The 15,670-nt window shown below is 40.8% G+C and overlaps 1 long non-coding RNA gene across 1 annotated transcript; it reads right to left on the bottom strand.

Moving 5' to 3' along the window:
• Positions 1-688: 688 nt before the first annotated feature.
• Positions 689-10,852, bottom strand: LOC139626490 (uncharacterized). The gene is made up of 6 exons (XR_011692314.1): positions 10,693-10,852; positions 9,954-10,138; positions 5,811-5,920; positions 2,812-3,705; positions 2,249-2,405; positions 689-1,420 (listed from the first exon to the last, which is right to left on the bottom strand). It is a non-coding gene; the product is annotated as an uncharacterized lncRNA (long non-coding RNA).
• Between the last annotated feature and the right edge of the window lie 4,818 nt (positions 10,853-15,670).

The following is a 15,670-nucleotide window of genomic DNA, read 5'->3' as shown; positions in this document are numbered from 1 at the left end:
AAAACAACACCACGTCTATTTAGAGGAAAGTAGACCATAAAGCAGGAGATGCATTAGGGCAGAGCTATTGATGTCAATTGCTGTGATTGACAGACTATACCACACACGGTAACCTGCCTGACAATCAGGATAGAGTACAGAGGAGGTCCATCCCTCACTCCTCCATGGTTTCTTCTGGTTTCAAGCTCACAAACCAGTGGGTGACATCATGGTGGGTTGACACTTGGTTAATACCAGTTCTGAACAGGGCCAAAGTGGGGGACCATGAGTAAACACAATGACAAAATGTTTCTCAAACACTTTCTGTTATAAAACATCTAAAAGCAGAAATCTCTTTCTTCTTGGTTCTTGTGAAAAAGGGTGAGGACCACTCACTGTAAAAATGGAAATGCTGAGAAAACTCAAATTATCAGTGCAACATGATGCAATAGATTTTGAGTTTTATGAATTTTTGACTACTGTTGTTGACTTTACAAAGGTTTTCAAATTTAGACAAGAGTTCTGCCAACTTGAATCTTCTTGTTCACCTAATTGTGATATTCTTGTGAGGCTCCCAATTCTTTCCATGTATTTCTACCTTCAACAAACAGAAATTCTTGTTGAACAAACATACAATTCTTTGTTCAGTGAGATCCACTTGCCTTTATAAATCAAGGAAAAGTTATGTTGCTGTATTTAAGGAATGCTTAATAAATAAATTAATATATTAATAAAATGAAGAGCACCAAGCTGAAAGTGTGTCAGAGCATTAAGTCAAATTAAAACCCAGAACATCTTGGGAAGTAGATACTGATAATGCCACAGGACATGGCAAACAGGATGTGCTTGGTGAAAACAATTGGCTGTCCAAGTGTATCCTGAAGTTTTAAATGAGCACTAACCACAGTGAACTAAACCAGTTTATTAAAGTTGCACATATATAAAAGTTTTACTAACAATGAACAGGTGTGAACTAGCAACTGACACTTCCAGTGTCATGACTCTCTATTTCAGAGGCAAAGGAGACTTACGGGCTTAAAATGACTGGCTGTGAAGTTTTACATGAGCACTAACACCAATGCACTGCAACAGGCAAAGCATAGCTTTAAGTCATGTCTGGCTTCCCCATTAACAATCACAGCCATAGCTTTGTTTTCAGAGACCTTTTGCGCTATGAGGATCGAGAGCCAAGCTCAAAAAAGATTGCTTCAAAGGTATACCTCATCTCTTTGGATAATCAATGTTCATGGCACACAGAAGGCCAAAGAGGTATACAAAACCAGTATAGACGTCTGGTATGTCATGCAGCACAATGGCCCCTTCCAACACAACAGCTATGTCTCGCACATTTGGTGGTATCGTCTTCATCATCATTGTCTTCAAGGACAGAAAGGATGGCAACAGACACACCTCTGAGCACTCTTTCTTCAGGGTCAGTGTCCTGAGGAAGAGTAACAGATGAATGATTGAGTGCTAAGGAGAACTGAAAGACAAAATACATTTGTATTGATTCCAACTTTAACGTTAGTACCATGCTACTGACGCTTCCCATTCAGCTTGTGGAAGTTTTAAGACACAAATGTTCAAATTGAGACACAAGAGCAACATCTCTTGGTGTTCAATATTAGTAATAACAGCAGCAATGATACAGGCTCTAACCTTTGAGTAGTCATGAGTACTAAAACACCAGCCAACAATTGCCAGGTGTTTACATTCTTTGCACTTGGTTCCAGTTAGTTACAGAACAGTGCAGCGACTATTCTATAAACCTCTGAATGGTTTAGGCACAGAATCCGTCTCTGACATGCCTTAAGGATGTAAACCATGTAGGGCTCTTAGATCCATGGATTCAAATAATCTACTGCAGCCCACAGTCCAGACTAAACATGATGAAGTAGCATGTAGTTGTTATGCTACATGCAAATGGAACAATCTGCCACAAGAAATTTAAATTTTTTTTAAATCCATGTAAAAAATATTTGTTTTCACGTGGTTACGATTGAGTTCTGATTGTGAACATGGACCTCTAGATAGAACGCACATTGAATTACCCCTGGGTACTAAATGTGTGATATAAATTGACTTGCTGTTGCTATTACTTATCAAACACTAAAGGAAGAACTTGGTTGTGTCATTCCAAACAAAAATGGGCAGGTCTCTCAGTGCTGCTGTGTTTTTGGTGACACACAATGTCCGATGTCTAAAGAGTATCCAGTGGAAACACACAAGCATATCAATTAGTATAGTGCTAAAGTTATAGTTCGCTCACCTGGTTATCAAGGTTTCCAGGAGGTCTTCCATCTTCTGACCAAAACCTCTCTTCCTAGCCTGGTACAGTCTCAGCAGGCAAGGCACATATTTGTCAAGTGAGCAGTGAAAGTCCCCAGGAGGTCTTTGCTGGTGATTCGATGAAATTCTTCAGATATCTGAACAACACAATCATCAAAACAGTGTAACTGGATAGTAACAATTATGTCAGGGTTTTCTGAACAGAAAATTCTTGGGTAACTAGAATACAATTACTCAATGCAAATGTATATCACTTAGTTTTGGCAATAGTTTCACTAAGTATGGCATCTGTATACATAAATCTTGAGGACTAACTATTCAATAAAAATCAGACCATGACACATCCATTGTTTCCAGTTTGACAGGTGCATTAAGTGACACACTGGGTATAGTACAGCTTGCCAACATATCTTAGAGCAGGTCCTGTATTTCTTCAGTTATAGTCAATGCAGTATAATCACCCCTACCTAATAACACACAATGCAATGAGCATTTCAATAAGACAATAAGACAGTAAGACTAGATAAATGAGGACAGCCTTACCTCACTTCATCACGGTCTTGTGAACAATCTGGAACATGGTTGACCTCTCCACATTTGGGCTTTTTCTGGGTGAATGGACTGTCATCCTCATCTCCCCCTTTTTCTTTTCCTGTTCACATCTACCTCACTGCAGCCTGCCTGGCGCAGCTGTGACTGGTAGTTTCCAAGCTTGTACTTGATACTTGTGGATGGAAAATCCATCGTAGCCTGTGATGCTTCCTGGCTCCTTCAGACATAGATACTTGAGAACCAGCAAAGAGGCGACTGATTCAAGTTTGTCTCTCTCAGGGTAGCCTTTGATTTCATACCTGCCTGTGCAATTTTATCCAAAATTTCCATTTTGATGTCTTTTGTCATGTTAGGGCCTTTTTTTGACTTTTTGTATATGTAACAACCCTTGGTATGAAGACGAACCACAGTGGAGAGTCTCTGAGGGGTGCACATGTGTTTGTATGTTTTCATAGTTTTTTGCCGGTCTCTCGCTCTGTGGCGCCATAACTTGTGACTGCACCAGAACATGAATAATAAAAAAAAACTACAGCTTCGACCCCATGACATGAATGAACAGATCATTAAATTACTCTGGCTAGAGTCAGTATAGCTAGACCTAAAATACTCAGAGTGAATACTGGCTGCATCAAGAGAGGAGACTGAACCAATAGAATGGTCACTGGATTGGAGTGGAGATGAATCACAGTCCCACATAATATGCAGGACTGCATGCTCAGCTGGTAATTTAGAAATTGCTGTCAAATTGCATAATGGATCCTCAAACTGTAGTGAGAAATCACCTTCAAGTCCAAGTCTCTCTTTGATTACATCAGTCAGTTGGCCCACAGATTCTGGTACTTCAGGAAGCTGGATTCGTCGGGCTTCTTTGGAGAAGACAACCACCTGAAAAGAGGAGAGAGATAAATTAAATAATAAAACTTGGTTCGAAAACATTTGACACTGATAACATAGGGCTGCAAATGAGGACTTTTTACAATTATTCTACTTATTTTTGATAAGCTAATAATTTAGTCTAAGTGTGAAAAATAAAGCCAGTCTGAAGTGATCAGAGCACAAAGTGATGTCTTCAGTTTGTTTCCTTGGTCTGAGCAGCAGTCAAATTATACATTTCATTATAGATATAAAGAAAAGTAAAACAATCTTAGCATCTTAGTGAAGCTGGTATGAGCAAATATTTGGTATTTTTACTTGATAAATCACTATTTTAATCAATTATCAAAAGAATATATCAATTTAATCTCAAATAATCAAGCACCACTATAATACTTTCAATTTTATAGAAATTTTCAAATGAACTCTGATGCATGGTGTCCACATTTTCGGACTCCATTTTGGGTTAGTTTATCATGAGAGAATTCTCCAAACCACCTGGGGGCAGTATCAGTAGATCCACGCAAATATTCACCCACAGTCCAAGATGGCTAACTGTGGTAGCCATAGACAAAATGTTTCAGGCATATCTGTGAAAAACCTCTATTGAAAGGATCAACTCAGGTAAAACAAAATATCAATATGCACAAGAAACTGATGAACATGTCTATGTTTTGTACACCTAAAATCTTAAAAACCACATATGTGATGTCGTGCAACAGTGGCCCCAATTACTATAGTTAAGATAGACAATAAACATAAACACACACATATCTGTTCTGACTGCTTTGAAGTCCTTCACACAAAATAAGAATAATTTTCCTCAATCATAAAATGCTACTTACTACCAGCTTAACATACATTTACTAATAAATATAAAAGAAATCAGTTTGAGCTATTTGTACTCTGTTTTCTGTTATATATTGGATGATATTTTGTAACTGAGATGATTCAATATGAACTGAGAGTGAGCTGAAATGCATGCATAAATGCATGCATTTGGGTGAAACAATACATACACGTGCACATTTCCACTGACTTAGTATGCTGCTGGAGAGTGATAATCCGTCAGCACATCTGAATCCAGGACTAAAATTTCTGCACAGTGGTCTTCAACAAGCTCATATGATCACCTTTTTAAAGAAGCTATGCTTAGCTTCAAACCTTGTTGTCCACAGCTCCACTAAAGGCCCATAGCAATGAATTAGATGTGTGTAGTGGTCAATGAGGTGATGTTTCGGCCACAATGTGAAATCTGAAAAGGTACTGGTAGGAACCTGCGATGATTCAGTAGTTTACAAGATAAATAAGTGTGATCTTGAGAGGTGTGATCGTAAAGCACCAGGTGTTTTAAATGCACATGCACAGTCTGTGTGAATACAAGGCCAGTGTGCACCTTTTCTGTGACAAAGGGGGGATTGTTTAAAAAGAGTCTCTTGACTTGCAAATTTACAAAACTTGCATTGCATAAATTCCACCCCTGAAAAACTAGAGACACATGCAGGACATATTTACTTTCATGTAACTTGCAAACATAGAATAACTGACACAATACAACTGAATTTCACCAATATATTGAAGCCATAACAACCCCATCAGTGTTCCATGATTGAATAAACAATGGCCAAGTTCAGTCAAACAGGGCGAAGAGGAACTAAAAACCCAACAGCAAACCCCTTGCTAGAAAGGATGGCACTGCAGCATTGAGTGAAAGTGGTTTCAAATTAAAATTTTCTGATTGAATACAAAATGTGATGTTTACAATGAGATGGATCTGTTCAAGACAACACTAAGTAACATTATTGAATAGCCTACAGACATTATAATTTTCAGGGATGCAAACATAAAGGGAAAAAAGGTGAGAGCATGTCTAGTTACTACAGCCCTATACGGCCGAATACTGAATACATCAGCAAAACCAAAACAAGATGACCACAGCAAAATAAAAAAGTATGTTGGAAATCAGCATATAGGAGATACTTCATAAATTCATAAAATATATATATGTATGTATATATATATATATATGTGTGTGTGTGTGTGTGTGTGTGTGTGTGTGTGTGTGTGTGTGTGTGTGTATATATATATATATTACTTATTTTTATACATTTACTTACATGTATTTATACTGAGGGAGACTGATAGTCTGTGTCTTCTTTTTCTTTCTACTCCTCTCTCCTCCTCCACTCGCCTCCTCTCCTGCTGCCTTTCTCCTTGTGTCACCTGTCTGATTGTGTTATATTTGAGAATAATGTTAGATAATTCCCTCACATTGCAAATTTTTGATCACGCAGCATTAAAACATTACATTTAAATATAGTAGCCACCTCTTACTTTACGTATTGTACAACCAGAGGGTGTTTCTTTCCCCTCAAGACTTCGGGGCATAATTTACCTGAGCCCCTCCCTACATAAAGTAACCTGACGTTATCTTCCTCATCATCATCATCTCATAAATATTTTAACAAACTCACCTGAAAATGTGATCAGGAAATACACAGCTCATATATACATGGTTGGAGATTATTATACTGACATTTATTGAAGTAACATTACTGGTATAATGTTTCACTGAGTTCACTAATGTTAGCCTATAGCCAACACTCTTCTTGACAAATGGTATGGCTCAGGGCATCAGAAACAGTGCTCTGCTACCCTACCCAGTGCTGGTCACAGAAGTCTAGTTTTGGCTTTGTCAGGATATGAGTCAGTGGTTTATTGCCTGTCCAGACTGTGAATTTGTGGCCTTTCAGCCAAGTGACTGAACTTGTCACAGACTCAGGTAGAAGTTGGGTAGTTTCTGGTTTCACTCTGCTGGATCTGGGACAGAACAGCCCTCTGCCATCCTGGGATGCATCAGTTGACAGCATGATGGGATAAGTGAAGTCAGGGTGGGCCAGAACAGCACTTTGAACCAGAGAAGCCTTTAGGTTCTCAAAAGCCTGTCCCTGCTCCAGTGCCCAATCAGATGCACACAGTTTCTTGCTTGATATTTTGTTGGCTTTTCTCCTCTTACCCTTCAGCAGAGCAGTGGCTTGGCAACAGCAAAGTACGAAGGCACAAAGTGTTAATGTAATTTATCATCCCCAAAAAAGATCATATCCACTTCTGTGAAAAGATAATGCCCTCAGACCCCTAAGATTAGAACTTCTGATGTTTTTGATGTTTTCAATTTCACTGGGGTCTGTTGAGACACAATTCTCATCTATTATGTGTTTGAGAAACTTTACAGACCTCCTAAGGAAGAAATACTTTTGGGGGGACAGGTGATGCAGATGCAGATATTGCAGATGATATCACTATAGTCCTCTAGAATTCCCTAGATAGTGAGTGGGGATTGAGTGATTTCGTACACATCCTGTGTCTTCCCCTGTTTTGTCAGTTCATCTGTTTTGCTCCTGTCGAGTTCTGTTCAAAATGTCCTTGTGTGCCTGTTTGGTTTCCCATGTTCCCTTGTGCTTTGTTCAGTTCCTTCTTGTTTTACCATTGTTCCTGAGTTTAGACTTTGTTTGGATCATCCTAACACATGACCATAGACTACATATAAAAATGGACGTAGACTCTAGGTCTAAAAAAGTGAAGCCAGTGCTGAAGTACCTTAAAATGACCATCAGGGGGCGACCCAACTAGTTGTTAAAAGAAGTCTGATTTTATTGAAGTCTATGTGAAAATGTCTCTACTTCTCACTTGATTTATTACCTCAGTAAAGGTTTTCCTAATGAGTTTGTGGTCTCAGTCTCTAGTTTCAAGTCTTCTTCAATACAACACAATGTTCATTTTTTAAATTATGGTCCATTTAGAGGAAATTAGGCCATAAAGCAGGGTATGCATACGGGCAGGGCTACCATGTCATTGAAAGAGCCAGCCCTCACTCCTCCTCAGCTCCACCTTGTCCTCCAAATATGGTTTAAAAAAACCAAAATGGTGACGGACAAAATTACAAACTTGAGGCCTTAAAATAGCAGCTCACAAACCAAGTTCTAGAGTGTAACATTTCAAACAGCATGTGATTGAAACCTAAAATTCATGGGTGTGTAGGTGTGTAGGTATTTGCAACATGAACAGAAGAGGAGATGGAAGCCAGTCAGGATTTTTTGAAATCTACAAAACAAGCGAAAATTTTGTTCTTGTTTTGGTGGACATGTTTGTTCATGAGAGTGTGGAGGGTGTAGGTGTGGTCTGTAGTTCCATGTTGTGGTGTGGATCAGGACTTTATTTTCCCTGAGTCCTGCAGTCCTGCAGTCAGCTGTTTAAGATGCTGCAGAATAACTTCATGTTGCTGCTGACACATGAGCCTCTGTAGTTGTTTGGGTCAAACTTGTTTCCACTTTTAAAGATTTGCTGTGATTGTCAGGTCCCACAAAGTGGCAGGCAAGAACCCAGTAGCACGACACAGAAACACTTCAGGTGAAGGAACGGTGTTTAATGACAAGCCGAAGTCAAACCAGGTAGTCAGTCCACGTAGCAAACAAATCCAGTAGGAGCAGGCAAAAGGGAAGGTCCAAAGTCCAAAAGGTAGGTCAAAACACGAACAGACAGGAACAGGATCAGGATCAGGATCAGGATCAGGATCAGAATCAGAATCAGAATCAGAATCAGAATCAGACTAACGGGATGCTGGAGAGCTAGGTAAACACACTAGACAATCTGGCAAAGAATTGAGGGAAATGGACCGGTATATATACTAAGGGCTGATTAGCTGATGAGGAGCAGGTGAGTGAGGGGGCGGGGCAGGCCAGGCCAGGTGAATGAAATCAGCAGGTAATGCAGAGCAGGAGGGAGTGGCAGAGTCTGAAATCACAAGAGAGAGTTAGTGTGGCAAAACAGGAAACAGACAAATGAAAAGCTAAAGCCTGGCTGAAGTTGTGACAGTGATGATTCCTTTGCTCCAGATGTCAGGGAAATGTCCAGCGCCCAGAACAAGGTGGAATAATTTTGAGATGGCAATGTTAAGCTTATGGTTGGTAAATGTAATCATTTTGTTTAAACTCCCATCAGGACCACTGGCCTTCCTGGTTATAGAGCCTGGACTTTAGCCAGAAGCTCTTCTTCAGTGATCTGGCCTAAAGCTGATCATTTTGGGCTGAATTCAGTGTGATTGAACTATAGAGGTTTTCAAAGGGTTTTAAACAGCCGATTTTTCGTTGTGTGGTTTTCTGACAGAGAAATAATTTAAGTCAATGGATTCTCCAGTAATATTCAGTTGTTGCTGCACATGCTGCTCTATTTTAACTCTGACTGTTCTGTATAATGTGTGTATGTAACTCTGCCCCTTTTCACTCTTTTTGTTCTGTAAAGAGGAAATTTATATACATTTCTCTGTAGTGTAGTAAAATTGTTAATGACTTAATGTCTTTCTTTCATCAACTCGTAACAGTCACTTTTACTGATGATTGCGTTATTTTTATGAAACAAACATTAGGTTGAAAAGAATAAACATAAAAACTGGAATAAATGTGTATAACAACAAATAAATTAAATTGAGGTTTCTTATGAATGTAGAAATGTAGAAAAGTGTTGATTCCCTGATGACTAACCTCACTCCAGAAGGTGTTCATGGTAATGCACAGAGGGAGAGGGTTTTCTTTTCAGAGGCAAGGGACAAAACCAGTGTACTGGTCCTGAGGATCAGGGCACTTGTCCGCCAACCACAGCTGGTTTCCCTGACCCAATGCCCCATGTGGCCAGAAGATGTACTGACGACCGATAGGACTTTACAGGGCCAATTCAGATGATTAGTAATTTTATCACAAACTGAATATTATAACCTTCCTGAAGGAGGATTCCTTCCAGGACTGTATAAGACCGCATCAGCTTCAGCCAGGTGTCTCTAATAAATTGAGTGTATATTAGTAATTATCAGTTGTATGTAGTTGTAAGCTGGTTCCAGCTGGATTTTGCTTCTGAGGTAAATTGAGTGAGTGTCAGCATGCTGCCTGAAACCAGCTGGAGGAGTCAACACACAAAACAAGCTTTAATGGTGAGGAGATAACAAGAGCCACAAAGAGGAAGAAGACGTCACACACCAAGATACACAAATGATGAGTGAGAGGAGCAAAGACAGCAGAGCTGAGCTCATGATATCACCTGCAGCAACAGGACAGCTGATGTAAGTGTTGAAGTGAGAGCAAGAGACTGTGTCTGATGGCAGGTACAGATCAGATCACCTGACCTCCATTTTAAATTATGTGACCATGTGCCAGCAGCTCCACCACAGCAAAGTGTGAGAGTCCTGAAAGAGGAACTGGTCCTGCACTCACTTCTGCTTTTCACATCTTCACTGTGTTCTCACTTTGTTTTCTCTTCCTTCCTCATCCACAGTGTGTCCGTAGTCCAGCTTCCTGAGGACTGCTCAGGGGACAACACTAAATCCAGGTTCCAGGAGGATGGAAGCAGTTCTCAGACCAGGATGATAGGAACAGGAACCAACATGTAACTGCTGTAACTGTGGAGCAGGACAAGAGGACAAAGATCTCAGTCACCTTTGGAAAGATAGAGCTGTGGTTAGAAATGTGCTGGACTCCATGCTGGACCTCAGACCTGCTTCAGGGCCCCAGTTCCTGCAGAGGAATATAAACCTGGACCCTAGAATGTTTCAGAACCCCAGATTATGCAGAGAAATATGGACCTGGACCTCAGACCTGCTTCAGGGCCCCAGATTCTACAAGATCACTTCAATCTAATAACACTCTCTGTTTCCCCAAAAAAGTCAAATGATAATAACAGTCATGGTTTTATGAAACAAAAAATACAGGTTTTATTGAAGTTTTAACTTTTAATCCATGGTTTCACATATAAGTCCCTCTAAACCTCTGTTGTAGGGAAGCCTTGTCCGCAGCAGTGAAACCAGACCAGAACCAACAGAGTGACAAGATCCATGTTGTGAGATCTCAGAGTGTGTTGCTGAGACAGAGACAGGTCTGAATAAAGTGAGTTTTCTCTTCTTCTGTCATCTGAAATATGACATTTCAATCTCAAAATGTTCTGAAATATAATGACCTTCAGTGACCTCTGACCTTCAGTTGCAGGTGTGTGTGTGCTGCTGCTGTCTCGACTGTTTCTGCAGGGGAGGAAGAAAAAACAGTTAGTCTCCCTCTCTCTCTCTCTTGCTCTCTCTCTCTCTGTCTCTCTCTCTCTATACACTCATATATACATATGATGAGATAATGTATATTATAATTTGGCGCTATACAAATAAAATTTAATTGAATTGAATATGCAAATATCTGCATATATATATATATATATATATATATATATATATATATATAACATACACATAAGTAAAGCAGATATCCAATAAATAAAGAAGAGACTTGGTGGTGAGTACATCTGGTTTCTATATTTCATTATCTAGCTGTCTTCTGTTGTGACAGGAAGTGACATATTTATATTAGATATTTAGCAGATGACACTACACATTCTTTCTTTTCTCCCAGAATGATTTGTAATTTCTCCCTGTCTGTTAAACTTTTAAATGCAGGGCAGATTTTTTTCAAACTCTGTAAAGAATTGCTCTCTAATATTTCTATGTTTGTGACCGTGTTTCAGGAAATGTAGTTCAGTCTCTACAGCTCCCTCATCACAGAGACAGCACAATCCGTCCTCTCTGGACAGCAGGTCGTCTGTGTCTGCAGACTGTGCTCACTCATACTGTTCTCTGTCAGTGCGTTTCTCAGGTTCTCATCAGACTGGGGTCAGGTAGTCTGTTCACTGTCAGTGTTTCTCAGGTTCTCATCAGTCACTGTGGTCAAGTAGTCTGTTCTCTGTCTGTGTGTTTCTCAGGTTCTCATCAGTCTCTGTGGTCAGTCTGTTCTCTGTCAGTATGTTTCTCAGGTTCTCATCAGTCTCTGTGGTCAGGTAGTCTGTTTTCTGTCAGTGTGTTTCTCAGGTTCTCATCAGTCTCTGTGGTCAGGTAGTCTGTTTTCTGTCAGTGTGTTTCTCAGGTTCTCATCAGTCTCTGTGGTCAGGTAGTCTGCTACAGTAAACTGTCTTTTTAGGGCTAGATTCTAGCATCTAGATCTCCAGTGATCAGCACAGATCCCTGGGCCTGGAAATAACTAGTCTCTTCTTCTATGGAGGAGAAAATCTCCTCATTGAAATATGCAGACTCTGTTGGTGGAATATAAATTTCACATAGGAAAATATATTTCTCAGTGGAAATTATATCTTTTTCCATTTTTAACCAGATATGATATTTCCCCTTTTTCATTATTTCTGTTGAATCTGCTAGATCTGACTTATACCATATCAACACCCACTGAGTCTCTGTCCTGGGTGACTCCATTAGTTTTGTTGATGAGACAGGGGGACAATCAGTGGGGACATCTCCCTTACACCAGGTCTCCTGCAGAACCACAATATCAACATTATGAACCTTGTTTAAGAAGCCAAGGTTTCTACTTTTTAAAGCCAATAAATCAGAGTTTAAACCCTGAATATTCCAAACAGATTTTAAATTCAATTCAATTCAATTTTATTTGTATAGCTCCAAATCATAATATACATTATCTCAAGGCACTTTACAGGGTAAGGTCAAGACCTTACTTTGTTATATAGAAAAATCCAACAGTTCCCACAAAGAGCAAGAACTTGGCGACAAGGGGGAGGAAAAATTCCTTTTTAACAGGAAGAAACCTCCAACAGAACTGGACTCAGGGTGGGCGGCCGTCTGCCTGGAAGGTTGGGTTTAAGAGGAGAAAGAGGGGGGGTGGGGGGAGGAGAGAGGAGAAAAGAGAGAGAGAGAGACCAGGAACAGCTGTATAAGTAATGGTGTTATCAATAATAATGATAGATAACAGTGGTAAATAGTAATGATGAGTAGTGGTACATCTGGATCCTGCTGCTCCAGAAACAGAGACACCTGCAGAATAAGAACAGAGAGAGGGAGACAGAGGAGAAGCACAAACTACGGGAGAGAAAAAACAACAAATTTAATGGCATAAAGTAGTCGATTGAAAGAGAGAGAGAGAGAAAGAGAGAGAGCCCAGTGCATCATGGGAATTCCCCCAGCTGTCTAGCTCTATAGGAGCATGACTAAGGGATGTGTCAGGACATGCCCAAGCCAGCCCTAACTATAAGCTTTATCAAGAATGCCCCCCATTCTGCTCTTAGAAACTCTAGGAACCACAAGTAGACCTGAATTTAGAGAGCAAAGTGTCCTATTGGGAAAATAGGGAACTATAAGCTCTTTAAGGTATGATGGTGCCTGACCATTAATGGCCTTATAGGTAAGGATGAGGATTTTAAATTCTGTTCTGGATTTTACAGGGAGCCGCTAACAGAGAAGCTAACACAGGAGAGATGTGATCTCGTTTCCTAGTTCCTGTCAGTACTCCTGCTGCAGCATTTTGGATCAATTGGAGGCTTTTCGCTGAATTTTTGGGACATTGCAATGTTCTGCAGGTGGAAGAAGGCTGTCCTAGAGACTTGCTTTATACGTGAAGTAAAGGACTGGCCAAAAATGACACCAAGGTTTCTGACTGTGGCACTGGAAGCCAAGGTGATGTCATCCAGAGTCAGTATATTATCACATAGTGTATCTCTGAGGTGTTTCAGACCAAGTACAATAACTTCAGTTTTGTCTGAATTTAAGAGTAAAAAATTACTGGTCATCCAGGTTTTTATTTCCTAAAGACATGCCTGAAATTTGGCCACCTGGTTAGTCTCACCTGGCTTCATTGATAAGCACAGCTGGGTGTCATCTGCATAACAATGAAAATTTATCTGGTGCTTCCTAATAATATTTCATAGAGGAAGCATATATAGAGTGAAAAGTATTGGTCCTAGCACAGAACCTTGTGGAACTCCATGACTGATGATAGAAGAGTCATGAACAAACTGGACTCTATCTGACAAATATGACTTAAACCAGCTTAGTGCGGTTCCTTTAATGCCGACCATATGCTCTGGTCTCTATAATAAAATCTTATGATCGATGGTGTCAAATGCAGCACTAAGATGTAGTAGGACAAGTATAGAGACAAGTCTATAATTGGCTAAAACATCTGGATCAAGAGTATGCTTTTTAAGAAGAGGTTTAATTACTGCAACTTTAAAAGCCCACAGTACATAACCTGTTGATAAAGATAAGTTAATCAGACTTGATATAGAGGTGTTGATTAAAGGAAAAACATATTTGAACAGCCTTGTTGGAACGGGGTCTAGAAGACAAGTCGATGGTTTTGATGCTAAATAATTTCATTTCAAATGTAAAGGGTTGCCATTTAGAAAAAGAAAGAAATAACTGCTCTAAACATCAAATACATTACAAAGTGATTATTACACAGACCATAGATTTCAAGTTTTAACTTGTGTTTACATCCAGTGTTTAGTTTGGTTACTTTTTGTTAAAGAACCACTACCTGCGCATCACCACTGACCATGACAGTGGCCCATAAGATGAAAGCATAATATACTTAACATGTCTTGGACGGCTCGCAGTTCACTGTGGGCGGGGCCTGCTGCTCCTCTGACAACCTCACAGTAGGACAGTCTGCCCCGCTGGATCTGTTCCCGGTGCTGCTGTTGAGGTGGTGGTGGTGACTGTTCTGTAAGGGATCTAGCTACGCTAGGTAGGGGTTGCTACGGGGACCTGTTTATGGGACGCACAAGGGAGTTAAGAAAAATACAAGTTTGTACTCTGGTCTCCGTCTCGTTATTGTTGTCGTCCGACATAAGACATAACACAACATGGTGTCAGAAGAGGGATCAGCAAACTCGGAGAAGACGAACTAAACCTGAAAAAAAAAAGAAGAAGAAGGGGGAAACGGGGGAAATATGCAAGCAGCAGCGGCCGCACAGGTAGCCCCGCCGCTAGCTCCGCAGCTAACCCCACCAGGCAAGTTCGACTTCACGGACGCTAATGAATGGCCGAGATGGATGAAACGCTTCGAACGCTACAGAATGGCATCAGGACTGGAAAAGCTATCGGAGGAGTTTCAGGTGAACGCATTCATGTATGCGGCAGGTGACGACGCCGAAGATATTTTGAATGTACTACCTCTGACGGACGCAGAGAAAAAGTCATACAAGCGTGTCACAGAAGCTTTCAATGCGCACTGTGTCAGCAAGCGGAACGTCATATTTGAAAGAGCATGCTTCAACAGACGGAGCCAGGAGCCCGGTGAGAGTGTGGAGTCTTTCATAACTGCAGTTCACACGCTGGCTGAACGCTGTGAATTCGGTGCCCTGAGAGAACAGTTCATAAGGGACCGTATAGTGGTAGGCATACGAGATGCTAGGCTATCAGAAAGCTTACAGTTAGATGCAGATTTAACATTAGAAAAAGAAACACCTGTGGAAAGACTGCCCCGCCCGTGACGCCGAGTGTAGGAAATGTCACAAAAAAGGACATTTTGCAAAGAAATGCAGATCAGGCTGCGTCGTCCATGACATTACACAGGTGCGAATGGAAAGTAACGAAAAGGAGGACTTTGCTTTCTTAGGAGAAATGCGCTCAAAAGAAGCCAATGAGTGGATTGAAATGCTACAGTTGAATCGGGATGAGACTGTTTTCAAACTGGACACTGGGGCTGAGGTCACAGCAATCCCAAGCAGTATGTATTCCATTAAAAAGCATGGGACACTGCAACCAGCACCTAAAGTACTGTATGGACCAGGCAGGCACCGGCTGGATGTTAAAGGCTGCTTTAAAGGGAAGTTGACAATAAAAAAGAGATCAACAGAACAACGTGTGCCCCTGCCACTGCGGGACAAGGTACGAGCAGAGCTGGAGCGTATGGAGGACATGGGTGTGATTTCCAGAGTGACACAACCCACACCGTGGTGTGCTGGTTTGGTTGTGGTCCCCAAGCCTCGTGGGAAGATTCGGTTGTGTGTCGACCTCACACAGTTAAACAAGTGGGTACGACGAGAGAGAGACATCCTCCCAGCAGTAGACCACACACTTGCCATGCTGGCAGGATCAACGGTATTCACAAAGCTGGACGCAGCTTCTGGATTTTGGCAAATCCCG

The sequence above is a fragment of the Trachinotus anak genome, unplaced genomic scaffold (genome assembly GCF_046630095.1).
Source record: "Trachinotus anak isolate AG129_WGS33_773 ecotype Australia unplaced genomic scaffold, CSIRO_AGI_Tana_v1 ptg000010l, whole genome shotgun sequence".
NCBI classification, from domain to species: domain Eukaryota; kingdom Metazoa; phylum Chordata; class Actinopteri; order Carangiformes; family Carangidae; genus Trachinotus; species Trachinotus anak.
Note: the sequence above shows the minus strand (reverse complement) of the source record. Positions and strands in the feature narration are given on the sequence as shown.